The sequence below is a fragment of the Lathyrus oleraceus genome, chromosome 7, assembly GCF_024323335.1.
Source record: "Lathyrus oleraceus cultivar Zhongwan6 chromosome 7, CAAS_Psat_ZW6_1.0, whole genome shotgun sequence".
Classification (NCBI taxonomy): Eukaryota; Viridiplantae; Streptophyta; class Magnoliopsida; order Fabales; family Fabaceae; genus Lathyrus; species Lathyrus oleraceus.
Window position 1 is genome coordinate 475549595 of NC_066585.1, and position 16062 is coordinate 475565656.

The window sequence follows — 16062 nt, forward strand, 5'->3', positions numbered from 1 at the left end:
TTGATGATTTTTGAAATTGTTTGGGTTGACTTTTGATGCAAGTCATTCTGTTGACTTTTGTGTGCTTCCCTTTGCCTTATTTTGACTTCAAATGTTCATGAAATGATCATAATGCATGATTTGAATGTGGGCCCAATTGTGTTTGCTTTCTAATTGGTTGACTTTGACTTTGAGTTGACTTTTCCTTGCTGCCTTGACTTTTTCTTTCATCCTTGACCCTAGGCTAGCCCTAGTGGTCTATTGTGCTTACTATTGAGTTTCTGTTTCAGGTTAAGCACCATTGCCATTGAGATCATGCAAATGTGATTGGATTTGTTTACATATGAACTAATCTTTGTTTTGTAGATGGTTTGACTCATGTGTTGGAGTCTTGCTTTGCACAGTTGACCTTCTGTGGTTGATTATTTATCCATTCCTTTTGCTTTTAACTGTTTAATTGCATACTGATTTGTTTGGTTTTTCTCAGGTACCCTTTAGTTGCTTTAGTTGCTTGCTTTGCTTTTTAGCAATTGCTTTGAGGTATAAATCTTTCTTCTTCATGTAGTCTGGAGACCCGGTCTGTTATTTGACCGGGCAAACTGTCTGAAGTCCTCCTTAAGAGGCAATGCTTGTGTATGTTTACTTTGTCCCTGTACAGAGTCAAAGACCTCCTAAGTGAAGAGGCAATTGGTGGAAGGTAGGGATATGCAATCTATCCCCCACTATTCAGTGTGTCTTCTGTCTTGCTCACACCACTGTGTTGATGCACTTCAGATAAAAACCCAAGATCTTGTGCAATTGCACAGTTGAGTCAGTTTTAAATGTGTAGAAGGGTTCCCACTTTCTGAACCCACACATTCTTGTCAAATGCTCTCCCGGGCCAGGGATAGAAGCAATGAGGCACACCCCTCATCTCCTTTCATCTGCTTCACCTTAGCCTCTCAATGGCAAGGTTAAGAGCACACTTACCCCATTCCAGTTGGCCCTAGTGCCTAACCTTTGATGTTTGAGCCCCCTTGTTGGTGTGTTTATTTTATGCTGTATGTGTTTGTGATTGCTTTGTTTGCCTCTTTAGGTTTTAGTTTTGCTTGCCCTTGTGCAATAGGTTTGCGCTTGACTTGCTTCCTGTGCAAGTCAAGTCTGTGTGGCTTAACCCTTGTGTGAGCCACGTTTAACTGTTCCGCCGAACTACGGCAACTCTGATTCTCACGTTCAGGTGAGATACGTAGGCACGAGACGCGATGTCTTGCCGAGTTTGACTAACCACTAACACTAACTCTTTTCTCTCACCCCTGTGTGATTGAGATCTCTCTTTTCTCTCGCCCTCGTTGCGATTGAGACCTCCCCTTTCTCTTGCCCTCGTTGCAATCGAGATCCTTGCTTCCTGTGCAAGCCGTGTCTAGGATAGGTTGGCCCTCGTGCCATTTAGCTAGAAACCTTAACTTAGGGTTGACTTTGCATGACAACATCTAGGCTCGAGTCGTAGTCTCCCTAGTGTTGTGTCTCCCTCTGTTATCTGGTTAGGCTAGATCCTTGTCCCTGCGTAGGGGAACTACATCGCCCTGATCTTCATACCAGATGAAGTATGTAGGCAGGAGATTGAGCTGATCTCTCCGGGCGCCCTTTTTTCTTTTTGTGTGTGTTGTCTGACCTTTGCTAGGCTCGAGTCCCTGACTCCTTAGCATTTGCTGCCTGTCTGTTTGTTTGTGTTTGACAGTTGTAGGCTGAGTCCCAGACTCCCTATCTATCTGTTGCGTTGTTTAGGTTCGGATGTCAATGTAAGTCCAGTGATTGGCATTTGGGCTCCACGTTTGCCTCTTTGCGTGTGTTTAGGTTCGGATGTCAATGTAAGTCCAGTGATTGGCATTTGGGCTCCACGTTTGCCTCTTTGCGTGTGTTTAGGTTCGGATGCTGACATAAGTCCAGTGATTGGCAGTCGGGCTCCACGTTTGCCTGTGTTTTGTTTTGTTTGCGTGCGTGTCAGCCGAGCTACGAATGCTCTGATTCTTCTCTCGTCCGAGAAGATACGTATGCATAGGATGCGACATCCTAGCGAGCATGTGTCGTTCCCCAGTCCGAACTACTTCGACTCTGATGTCTATGTCTGATAGACTAAGTAGGCCCAGGATGCGATATCCTGCCGAGTCAGTTTCAGTCAGTCTCTTTTGTCTCTTTCAGCCAGTGTGTGTGAGTTTGAGCAGTGTTTTAGCAACCATTTTCTTTCCTTTTGTGCGTGGATCCCGTAGAGTACTACGGATGCGTAGGGTGCCTAACACCTTCCCTTTGCATAACCGACTCCCGAACCCATCCTCTTTGGTCGCGAGACCATGTTCTTTCCTAGGTTTACTTCGAGCGTTTCCTTTCCCTCTTTTGGGATAAATAACGCACGGTGGCGGCTCTGTTGTTTCTTTCTTTTCCCGCCGGTTTTTCGCGCGATGCGACAGCTGGCGACTCTGCTGGGGACCTAGAGAAGTTGACCTATGCTGGTCCATCTTCCCTGAGCGAGTCTCTCCTAGCGCTCTCTAGGATTAGGGTTTTGGTTGCTTTCCGCTTGTTGTATTTTATTGCATTCATTGTATATATGTACATTTATCGTTTGCATTGATTGTGTGCATTGATGTTTGCATTTCATATTCATTATTCATTGCTGGCTGGCTGTCTATTTTCTCTGTGTGGGGTGGGAGTTACTTGAGGTAAAAGGTCCAATACCCAGACCATGAGTGAAATCTAGGATACCTAGGAATAGAGTGATTCATGGGAAGCGGGTGGTATGGCGCCACTTAGCGGAACATTGATATCACGAGCAGTTCAGACCCTGGTGGGGTATCGTCGTTACATACTTCGGGTGTGTATATGATGGTATTCTGCGAAAGGTTATTTATGCTGTGTTTCTCTCAGCCTTTACCCTGGCCTAGACTACACCCGTGAGTGGGGGGGATTGATCATTTTAACAGGTACAGTTGGTGACTCTCGGTACTGACGGTGACTGTGAATTATGGACATTTATTTCTGGGACGCCGGAGTTCTGTCCGTGGTTTATCAGCGGGTTCCGTTTATTTCGGATCCCCGGGTTGAATTTGAGAGTACCTGTTCAGAGGAGCTGGCTGTCATCCGTTCAGTGGATGATCCTGTGATGATAGTAATGCAATCTCCAGTTCCGTTTATTTCGGAACTCCACAAGTCGGATTTATGGTGACTCGGTTCTCCAGATTTGGGTTCAGACGCCAGTTGATCAGATTGACTTTGGGTTTCAGATGTTTGTGATCAGGGTTCAAGCCGAAGCATTGACCCTGTGCCTTGAGACGCACAGCTTGACCAGTCATGTTGCATCATTTGCATCATAGCATGTTTATTTTCAAAAAATAATAATGCATGAAAAAAGTTAACTCGCATATGCATATCCTTTTCAGGATCATTCATGATAAAATAGCATTCGCATCATGCATATCATGCACATATCATCCTTGCATTGCAGACATGTTTGGGGACAAGACTTCTCACTTCGGTTCTTGGCTGAGACAGGATTGCTGACCGCTGACCGCATCGCCACTCAACCAGACTCAATCATCAGAAGATTATGGATCAGGTTCAAGCAGAGTTGGCTGAGATGAGGGCAAACATGGCCCAGTTCATGACAACGATGGAAGGAGTTGTTCAGGGGCAAGAGGAGCTGCGTGCCTTAGCCCAGAGACTGGAAGCTGTGATTCCACCAGTCCACCGTGCTCCACCAGTGGATGTACCCGTTCATGAGAATGCTGCTGTCGCTATTCTCGTCAATGATTATGCCGTGGTTGATGAATTGAGGAGGATCAGAATCAGTGAACAGCCTCTTGCTGCAGAGACTGTTAATGTCAGAGCAACCCGCGCTCCGGTTCGCCATCCTGACTCTTCAAGTCCTTCCGGTTCTAAGAAGACATCCTCTGGGGCACCCAAAAGGGGAGAGGATGAAACAAATGCTGTGCACCGTCGGAGGAGTGTGAACAGAGGACAGTATCGCCAGGCAGCTGCTGTGACTATCCCCGCAACTCAAACTCAACAGCAACAGAGAAGACCAGCTCAACAGCATCAGCGTCCACAACGTCATCCTCAGCAGCAGGCTTCCCAGCCTCACAATGGTAATCAAGCTGGTACAAGTAACGAGAGGAAGAAGATCACTTTTGATCCAATCCCCATGTCCTACGCCGAACTGTATCCCACTTTGATAGAGCGGAACTTGAATACTCCCAGAGACCCGCCGCCCATACCCGTCAACCCTCGGTGGTGGTATAGGCCTGAACAGCATTGTGTGTATCATTCGGGTGCTCCTGGTCATGACGTGGATAGTTGTTTCCAGCTGAAGATGAAGGTTCAAGACCTTGTGAGGTCAGGTATTCTGATCTTGGAGGACTTAGGTCCCAATGCTAATCAAGCTTGAAGATAACAAGTCCTGGGCTGGCGCCGACTTTTTCTTCAGAAGGGTTGTTCAGAAACCAGAAGCTGCTGATGCAAGAGATACTGACAGTTGTCGTCCCCGATGGGATCTATCACAATTGGGTCACTGTGGGCTTTCTTACAGTTGTTCATAAGTCTTTGTAATAATCGCTTTGTTTAAAAACCCTTCTCCCATGCCAAAAGGAGAAGAGATGGCATTGTTGGCAACATTTTGTGCAATGATATTTTCATTCAAATAAACTCATGTTAAACATTTGTTTTTCCAATTGTTTTCCTTTTTCACTTTTGCATGAAATTGGTGATCACAAAAAACCTTAAAAAACAAGAATAAAAGCAATCTTTTCATCTGCATAACGATTGTCTTGTTTGTTTTTCAAAGAGCTTTTCATATCAAAATCTTTATGCAGGTTGTTTCTCAAACCCATTGAACGTAATGATCGGACGTCATCTCCCAATTTTGAATTCCCTGTATTCGAAGCGGACGAAGATGATGTTGAAGGGATTCCTGACGAGATTTCCCGACTTCTTGAGCAAGAAAAGAAGATCACTCAGCTGCATCTCGAGAATCAGCAGAACAGCCAACTGGGGCATTATCAAAAAAAAGAAGAAAAAAAAAGAAAAAAGAAAGAGGAGGGTGCAAAACCAAATCAAAAGAAATCAAAAGAAATCAAAAGAAAGCAAAATCAAAAGAAATCAAAAGAAAGCAAAATCAAAAGCAAAATCAAAAGAAAAAAAAAACAAAAGAAAGATAGCACCCTCAAAGTCCCAAGTTGACTAATGCTGAATTCGACGGAAAGAACGAAAAGATCAACTGCCATGTGTCATGGTCAAGTTATATCAGCAGAGAATGAAGAAAGCATTCGACAAGAAGATCAAGCCTCGTGTGTTCTAAGGGACCTTGTGCTCAAGAAAGTCTTGTCTTTCACACCCGATTCCAGGGGCAAGTGGACTCTAAGCTAGGAACGTCCATATGTTTTCAAGAGAGCCTCTTCAGGCAATGCTTTAACACTTACAACAATGGATGAAGAAGTTCACTCGTCCTGTGAATTCTGATGCAGTCAAGAAATACTTCGCCTAAAAGAAAAAAGCAATATAGCTCGCTAAGTCGAACACCCCAAAGGGCGACTTAGGCAAAAAGGAGCGTCTCGGTGGATTGAAAACCCGAAAGGGCGATCCAGGCAAAAGTTAGAGACATTGAAAAAAAGAGAATGTGCATCCCGCTAGATTGAACACCTCACACTGGGGCAATCTAGGCAAAAATTAGGGATTTGGCAAGTAACTGCATCTTGACAAGACTGTGCTGTACATCTGTCATCCGTCAGGGATTCTCGATTCGTCGTCGACTGAAGCTTTGAATACATCGAAAATTCAGAATGGTAGAGGAAAGGTCATTATGTTCAATGTAGCCCTCTCCATTATATATCACCGATTTCAAACTTGTACAGATCTATGGAGTCTCGCCCTTTGCAGACTACCATTCCATCACGTCAATTTGAGCTTTTACCCAATTATTTGCACTCTTATTTGTTTCAACTCAACAAACGTTTTGCATGTTTTAATTGATAAAGTATCATTGTTTTCAAAATAAACAAATTTTCACAAAAATTGTTCTTAAACAAAGTGAACCGTCACAATGATGGAAGGATACTTAGGAGACCCGCAGTGCTCTCCCGAGGGTGGTATGATTACCCACAGGTAAGACAATTGTTCGTATCTCGAGCATGACTGTATCTTTGTCCTGCAGAACCTCGTATGGTCTCTCCTCAGTGAATTTGCCCGATGCAGTGTTGTTTGAAGTTGTTCATCTTCATGTTCCCGGCAGTACAGATTCTTCCTCCAAATCCCTGTTAGCCCTATTGTGGGGCATCCCCAGCAAGTTTGCTGTTTCGGACATTATTGTGGGGCAGCTCCCCAAGCAAAGTGTTTACTGAAGACTTCAACTTTCGCCTCTCCAGCAGGCCAGTCTTCCTCTCCACCAGCATGGGTGTTTTTCTTTGTAGATTCAGTATCCGGAGGATTGACATCCCGGTACTCCATCATGTCCTCAGATGGATCCCCGAGCGGAGTTGTTGGCATGATGAGCTTTCTCAATGCCTATCTATCCTCATCAGAGATCTGGTTGCTCCTTGGTATCTCTGATTTCCAGCACGAGTTGTTGTGGCGCGTCCGCCAGTGTGTTGAACTCTGTTCTCCGGTTGTGACCGACGATCCCTCCGGAAGCCTCTTGTGGCTCTTCCTCCCCTGCAGGATAAGTGTTCCCTGATATCCCAGTCCCCAGTGGATTTTCTTTGCTCTCCGGTAACTTTGGTTTTCCCTCCGGAAGAGTGGTGCCGGATGGTTGATTCCTGGACCCGCGTGTTGAACATGTCTGTTTGTCAACATTCATCATACATTCATCATGCATAATGCATACATGCATAATCATATCAGTCGGGTACTCATGTTACAGCTGTTGCCGTGCGTCTGTTGATGATCGCATTCGGCTATTTGGTAATACAAATCTCTCCAGTAGATTTTCCTCAAGCAAATGTGGGTGTGTCTGATCTCTCCATGTAGAGCCTACCCCTTAAGCAGAAAGTGTCTACCCTTTCCTGCCATTTCCCCACTGAGATACTTCCTCGTGGATGACGGTTGCTTCCGTTCCCTCCCTACACGGGATGGTTTGTCCCTATTGAGTTCTTTCCTCATTAGGATGAGTCTTGTTTCAGTCTGCCTTTTGGATCGATCCTGAATTGGCTTCCTATTGGCTGTCTCTTGTGCTTCCCTGGGGCATAAATGAATAGTCGCTCACTAACCGGCACTCATTCATCTTATCCTCAGCGGAATTTGTTGGCTTCTACCTACGACCCGGTAGTTGTAAGTCCTATCTTTGTGGTTTTCTACCCACAAGCTGGTAGTTGTAAAATCCCACTTTCATCCCCTGGCGGATATTGTTTGTTGGCTTCTACCTACGACCCGGTAGTTGTAAGTCCTATCTTTGTGGTTTTCTACCCACAAGCTGGTAGTTGTAAAATCCCACTTTCATCCCCTGGCGGATATTGTTTGTTGGCCTCTACCTACAAACCGGTAGCTGTAAGTCCTATCTTTGTGGTTTTCTACCCGCTAGCTGGTAGTTGTAAAATCCCACATTCCTCCCCTTGTTGGAATTAACCCTTTGTGCTCATCCCGATGATGACTGGTTACTTTTCCGTGGTTTTCTGCCTACAAACCGGTAGATGTAATCCCCTCTCCGTGATATTGATATTCTTTCCCCTCTGGATACTTGCCTTGATCAAGCAATATTGTCCCCATTGGGTCTTCATCTTCCTTTTGGATGTTTGCTCCGAGTTAGCAACTTTATCCTCTTTGGATTGGTCATCTTTGTATACCTAGTCCTGGTACTGATGCCTGTCTTTTTCGGTCGATTTTTTCATTTAACAACCTACAAATTGGTTATGGATAATCTTACATGCGAGTGTATTATCTACGTTTTGACGACTATAGACAATATGACTTATATGTTTTCCCGGTATTCAGACCGAAGAAGTTTCCGACGATCAGGTTGGTGCACTTGTTTTTCCGGTATTCAGACCGAAGAAGTTTCCGACGATCAGGTTGATGCACTTGTTTTTCCGGGTATTCAGACCGAAGAAGTTTCCGACGATCAGGTTGATGCACTTGTTTTTCCGGTATTCAGACCGAAGAAGTTTCCGACAATCAGGTTGATGCACTTGTTTTCCCGGTATTCAGACCGAACAAGTTTCCGACGATCAGGTTGATGCACTTGTTTTTCCGGGTATTCAGACCGAACAAGTTTCCGACGATCAGGTTGATGCACTTGTTTTTCCGGGTATTCAGACCGAAGAAGTTTCCGATGATCAGGTCGATGTACTTATGTTTTTTCCGGTGTTCAGACCGAAGAAGTTTCCGACGATCAGGTCGATGTACTTACGACGCTCAGGCATTGGTTATCCCTGTGTTGCCATTTATTTTGGTATCCAGGTCGACGTTTCTGTTTCGGTGTTCAGGCCGATTTCTTTTCCGTTCCAGGCGGACTGTTCTTTCAAGACTGTTTCCTTGCCGATCCTGACAGGCATTCCTGTATTATATCCAGTCGGTGCAAATTTCTACGGTTCTTTTGTATTCAATCCCTGTTTACCCTGAAAGTCTGACAGCCATTGCTATCATCCGTTCGGGTTCCCAGCTGATTGAATAGGGGCAGCTGTAGCACCTCAAATTTGCACCCATCATTGTACATACCATTTCATATTAGGTCATAGCATATCATGATACATTGCATAGCATTTGCATTGTCCTCAGTTGCCTCAAGAGCAAGCAAGTCAGAAATTAGGTCAAACTGATCAGGAGATCAGTCAACCAGTCAAGCAAGGATGTTTCTCAAGGAATCAAAGCCCTAGGGTTTGTCCATCAAGTTCACATGACTTGGAGGTCTATTTGAAGTGTTCAAGTCAAGGGTTGAAGGCTCAGATGTCATCAGTCAATGCATAGACAAGCAGAAAACCCTAGATAATCAACAGTCAAATCAAAACAGTGGATGGTGGTCATTCTTTTGGAATTTGGGCACCATGATCAATCATCAAGAGTTCATATGCCTTGGGACATCATTTGAAGTCAAGATTTCAAGGAACTAGGGTTTGGAATTCATCAGAAGTGCACAGTCAAGCCCAAAACCCTAGAAAGTCAAAGTTGGTCAACTGTGGTTGATTCTTTGGATTTGATGGATAAAAATGGTTTGAAGAAGCTTATTCATGTCCTAATAGGTCTTATGTGTCATGGCAATCAACATCATGAAAGAATTTTAAGCCAATCAGAAAATTTCCCAAAATAGAAACTGGACCTGTAATTTCAACTGCCAAAAATGGAAACTTCTTGATCTTCAACTTGCATCATGATAAAAGCTCCAAATGAATTTTTGCCCAACATGAAAGTTGAAGATCTTGTCTTCCCATTTTCAAAAAGTCCAAGAACATCAAAATCCCATGTGTGGTTGTCAAGATATGATCAAATCATTTTCACCAATTTTTGAACTTCAACAAGCCATATCTCCCAAACCATAAGGCCAAATTTGGTGGGGTTTTTTCCTACAAACCACATTTTTCATCCTCTTTCCAAAAATATAAATTTCATGACCTAAAACCTTACCATTCAAAATGGCATTTTTGGACCTTTTTCATTTAAAATCAAGTTTGACTCAAGTTTGACTTTTTGAGTTTTTGACTTTTTCTTAATTTGGCTAATTGGGAAATGTTCCATATATTATTTGTGACTTGCTCAAAGCCATAAACCATAGTCATACCACCATCCTACCACTACTTTGGCCAAAATGTAAATATGGTATTTCTTAGCAAATGGAAGCATGAAAGCAAGGCATGATTAGCAATTCAAGTACAGACATAAAACAGCAAATTGGATGTCTTTTTTCTGCTGTTTTTCAGGCCCAGCTCGTACAGCATTGCACCCTCCAATTCCACATTCTTCCACTTAGCAAAATGCAAATCACTCCACCAAGACTAAACCAGTTTAGCATTTGATTAGTAAAGATAAAACAGACAATATAAGGACATTTTCTGACATTTTGTAAACCCTAGAAGTTTTGCAGCAGCCACACAACCAGAAAACACTCTCTCCTCTCACTCTCATATTGCATTTTTTGGCAAAAAGGAAAATTCTGCAAAACCCTCGAAAACCCTTAAGCCTTTCCACTTTGTTCCTTCATCTGAGCACCATTTGGAGCTCTTTTCAAGAAAAGAACATCAACCGTAATGGTAGCTTCATATCCTGTTCTTCAAAGCACACAATAATGGCAGTTGGAGCTACTGAGTGTTCCAAGCATTTTTGAACCTACCTTCTTCAAGTATTCAGCATTGCACAGCACAAGGGTCATCTTTTCAAGTATAGCAACCTCAAAATACCACTGTTTCATCCATTTCTTCATAACCAAGTAAAAATCTCGATCTCTTCTTTCTTTATGCTATGATATGCTTTAGATAGATTACATAATGTTGATTCTAATGAGTGTTCATTTGCTTGAAATGGTTGGATATGCTGAGAGAAACATGGTTTTCATTTTTTATGCTTGAAGTTATTTTCCTTCGATTTGCTCACATGGTTGTGATTTCATGAAAACCCTTGCCATATGATGCTTGTATGTAGTTTGATGAAACTATTGATATGCATATGGTTGATTTCTGGGCATGTTGATTTTTGGTGATTTTGCATGCTGAATGGTGTATACTGCTGTTAAACTACCTATCCTGTCCAGATTTTCGATTGGATGTTGTATTGGTGTGTTGTTGAATGATGTTGCTATACCAATACAATGTTGTTTGTGTGGTTTGGTCGAGTCATTTTGTTTGATGTTGGTGACAACATGAGTATGCTGGCTGTTATTGTGTGATGTTGCTTATGAGCTGAACGGGTTAGCCATGCTGTTGTTTGGTTGCTTGTTGGTTGGAACTTCAATTAATGATGATTTTGATGAACACATTATGCCATGCTAATTATACCATGCTGCTATGCTAAAACCCTGCTGTTATGATGAATGTTGCTACTGCTGTTATGATGCTTTGCTGTTTGTTTAAACATGACCATGACCAGAATTTCCTATGGTTAATGATTGTTTTGTTGTGGTTATTGTTGCATGAGGATAGTTTGGCATGACTATTGTGTGAATGTTTATTGTGGATGCTGTTGTTCATGATGAACATTGATAATGAAATACTGCTTGCTGTTTATATGCTATTGTGTGCTGTTGTTTTGTTTGACATGATGATGATATCATACTGCTGTTTTGCAAAACTTCCTTGTCCAGATTTTCACATGAGTAATGTTTACATGGTTATTGGTTGATGTTGCTTGTCGTTCATTAAGGCCATGACATTGTTGTGTTTTGTGTTTGAAACGTGTTTAATGTTGATGAACCTTAAACATGAAACTGATGTTGATAATACCATGCTGTTAATTGCTTGCTATGAGAACATGATACCAATACCATGCTGCTATTGCTGAACCTTACTGCAGTTTAGAAAACCCTCATGAATTGCATTTGAATGCTGTTGATTGTGCCTATTTGGAGTTGCCTGTGTGTTGATGAATATTGTTGATTACAAATGCCTGGCTGCTGTTTCTAAAATTTGAGCTGCCCAGAATTTCTCATTTTGTTTGTTTTGGCATGTTGTTTGTGATTCCCACTGCCATGCTATTTGGATGTCACATGTTGATATCGAATTGTGAAATTGATGAAATGCTATGCTGTTATTTGCTTTGTTGATCGAATGATGAGGATGCTTAATATGTACATGCTGCTGTTCATAAACCCCAGCATATCTTCCAGGAACCATGTACATGTGCATATATGTTGGCCATTATTTCTGCTTGTGATCCCATGACCCATGATGATTGTATGATACTTGATTGAGTTTTGTTTATTACATGAATGCGCCCTGCTATTAAACAATGAACATACCCTGCTTGCTGTATGAACATTTCCAATGCCATGCTGTGATTTGTTTTGTTTGGTTGTTGATGAACACATGATACCATTGCTACCATGACCACTGCTGTTTTGAATCTCATGAATATGCTTGTTGGTTAATACTGCATGATGTTGATGCTGCATGACCATTTTGGTTTCTTGATGCTGTTCATGTGTTTGTCGATTTAATGATGGATGATGAGGAATGAATGCTGTTGCCATGTGAGACCCCAATGCTGCATGAATTTCCAGAAAATCTATGTGAATGATGATTACATGATGTTGATTGTTTGCTGCTGTTGTTGCCATTGCCATGTTAGTTGTTGGTTTGTTCGAATTTCAATTGATATTGAGCTTGGGGATGATGCTTGAATGCTGTGCTGATTGTGTGTTTGTTGATTGATTCTGTTTGGATGTTGACTGAACATGAGTTTGAAGTTGCCATTGCATATGCTGTTAAATCTTAGGGTTTTAGAACCCAGCTTTTGAGCTTTTGGCCGTGTCCACTGTTCCATTGGATTTGGACCAATGGGAACATTTCCTGGTCGCCCCCCAAAACACACCGTTTTGATTAATGAAGAGATATTTACAAGTCTGCCATCGGTTGACTTTATTTGACCATTTGCCATGCCTATTGTTTCATGCTTCATCAATTATTTCACTTAACTTCCACAATTTATTTCTCCTTCACATTTCATCCAAAAATCCTGAAATTTTTTCCACATGTTCACAAATGAGTCTAGTATTTAAATGTGAATTTTGATTAATTTTCCATTGGTTAGTTTTTAATTGATAATTATTTTCTTCACATGTGTGCATAAATGATACATTGAGCCATTCCTTTTGTGAAATTGTCATTTTGCATCCAATGCCTTTGAAATTTTTTGTGATGAAACTAGACACATTGACCTTCATTTTGGTATAAAGTTTGTGCATTTATCATTTGTGGATTGAGAGTTATGATTTTTTGAAGTCATGTGTTGCATTTGGTGTCATACCATGATCATGCATTTTCACAATTTTTGTTCACATGCTTCCTCTTATCCAAATCACTTCAAATTTTGCATGAATGATCCCTTGTATGTCTAATTGATGTATGAATTTTCCTGGAATTAATCATGCTGTTTTCCATTTGATTGAGAATTTTCTTCCATATGTGGTCATTTGTTGACTTTTTGTGCTATGCCTTGCCAAATCTTTTGTGAAATTCTCAAATCTTATTGTATGATCATGAAATTTCATATGTGATAACTAGACATTTCAAGCTTTGCATTGGTGTTAATCTCATTCATTTATCTTCTGTTTTCAAATTGATATGATTTTTTGAAGTTGACCCATGCTTGTTGACTTTCACCATGCTTACTTGAATTTGATTTGACTTCATGAATTTACTTAACTGCCTTCCTCTCATCCAAATGCCATGAAATTTTACATGTCTACCATGTTAGATGTTAGGATTGAGTGTGATTTATTTGATGATTTTTGAAATTGTTTGGGTTGACTTTTGATGCAAGTCATTCTGTTGACTTTTGTGTGCTTCCCTTTGCCTTATTTTGACTTCAAATGTTCATGAAATGATCATAATGCATGATTTGAATGTGGGCCCAATTGTGTTTGCTTTCTAATTGGTTGACTTTGACTTTGAGTTGACTTTTCCTTGCTGCCTTGACTTTTTCTTTCATCCTTGACCCTAGGCTAGCCCTAGTGGTCTATTGTGCTTACTATTGAGTTTCTGTTTCAGGTTAAGCACCATTGCCATTGAGATCATGCAAATGTGATTGGATTTGTTTACATATGAACTAATCTTTGTTTTGTAGATGGTTTGACTCATGTGTTGGAGTCTTGCTTTGCACAGTTGACCTTCTGTGGTTGATTATTTATCCATTCCTTTTGCTTTTAACTGTTTAATTGCATACTGATTTGTTTGGTTTTTCTCAGGTACCCTTTAGTTGCTTTAGTTGCTTGCTTTGCTTTTTAGCAATTGCTTTGAGGTATAAATCTTTCTTCTTCATGTAGTCTGGAGACCCGGTCTGTTATTTGACCGGGCAAACTGTCTGAAGTCCTCCTTAAGAGGCAATGCTTGTGTATGTTTACTTTGTCCCTGTACAGAGTCAAAGACCTCCTAAGTGAAGAGGCAATTGGTGGAAGGTAGGGATATGCAATCTATCCCCCACTATTCAGTGTGTCTTCTGTCTTGCTCACACCACTGTGTTGATGCACTTCAGATAAAAACCCAAGATCTTGTGCAATTGCACAGTTGAGTCAGTTTTAAATGTGTAGAAGGGTTCCCACTTTCTGAACCCACACATTCTTGTCAAATGCTCTCCCGGGCCAGGGATAGAAGCAATGAGGCACACCCCTCATCTCCTTTCATCTGCTTCACCTTAGCCTCTCAATGGCAAGGTTAAGAGCACACTTACCCCATTCCAGTTGGCCCTAGTGCCTAACCTTTGATGTTTGAGCCCCCTTGTTGGTGTGTTTATTTTATGCTGTATGTGTTTGTGATTGCTTTGTTTGCCTCTTTAGGTTTTAGTTTTGCTTGCCCTTGTGCAATAGGTTTGCGCTTGACTTGCTTCCTGTGCAAGTCAAGTCTGTGTGGCTTAACCCTTGTGTGAGCCACGTTTAACTGTTCCGCCGAACTACGGCAACTCTGATTCTCACGTTCAGGTGAGATACGTAGGCACGAGACGCGATGTCTTGCCGAGTTTGACTAACCACTAACACTAACTCTTTTCTCTCACCCCTGTGTGATTGAGATCTCTCTTTTCTCTCGCCCTCGTTGCGATTGAGACCTCCCCTTTCTCTTGCCCTCGTTGCAATCGAGATCCTTGCTTCCTGTGCAAGCCGTGTCTAGGATAGGTTGGCCCTCGTGCCATTTAGCTAGAAACCTTAACTTAGGGTTGACTTTGCATGACAACATCTAGGCTCGAGTCGTAGTCTCCCTAGTGTTGTGTCTCCCTCTGTTATCTGGTTAGGCTAGATCCTTGTCCCTGCGTAGGGGAACTACATCGCCCTGATCTTCATACCAGATGAAGTATGTAGGCAGGAGATTGAGCTGATCTCTCCGGGCGCCCTTTTTTCTTTTTGTGTGTGTTGTCTGACCTTTGCTAGGCTCGAGTCCCTGACTCCTTAGCATTTGCTGCCTGTCTGTTTGTTTGTGTTTGACAGTTGTAGGCTGAGTCCCAGACTCCCTATCTATCTGTTGCGTTGTTTAGGTTCGGATGTCAATGTAAGTCCAGTGATTGGCATTTGGGCTCCACGTTTGCCTCTTTGCGTGTGTTTAGGTTCGGATGTCAATGTAAGTCCAGTGATTGGCATTTGGGCTCCACGTTTGCCTCTTTGCGTGTGTTTAGGTTCGGATGCTGACATAAGTCCAGTGATTGGCAGTCGGGCTCCACGTTTGCCTGTGTTTTGTTTTGTTTGCGTGCGTGTCAGCCGAGCTACGAATGCTCTGATTCTTCTCTCGTCCGAGAAGATACGTATGCATAGGATGCGACATCCTAGCGAGCATGTGTCGTTCCCCAGTCCGAACTACTTCGACTCTGATGTCTATGTCTGATAGACTAAGTAGGCCCAGGATGCGATATCCTGCCGAGTCAGTTTCAGTCAGTCTCTTTTGTCTCTTTCAGCCAGTGTGTGTGAGTTTGAGCAGTGTTTTAGCAACCATTTTCTTTCCTTTTGTGCGTGGATCCCGTAGAGTACTACGGATGCGTAGGGTGCCTAACACCTTCCCTTTGCATAACCGACTCCCGAACCCATCCTCTTTGGTCGCGAGACCATGTTCTTTCCTAGGTTTACTTCGAGCGTTTCCTTTCCCTCTTTTGGGATAAATAACGCACGGTGGCGGCTCTGTTGTTTCTTTCTTTTCCCGCCGGTTTTTCGCGCGATGCGACAATACCCAACCTACAAAGAAGAGGAAAGCTAGTGCAAGTGGTTCTAGGAAATCATCTGCTTGTTGGGAGCACTTTATTAGATTACCAGATGACTTAGTTGATACACCAACTGCAGCTTGTAAACACTGCCACAAAAAATACCTATGTGACCCTAGGACTCATGGCACCACCAACATGAACCATCACATTCTAAAATGTGCAAAGAAGCCTAGAACCATTGATCCCACCCAAACTATTCTGACATACCCCTCTGCAGAAGGATCTAGTTTGGGTCATGTTAGCTCC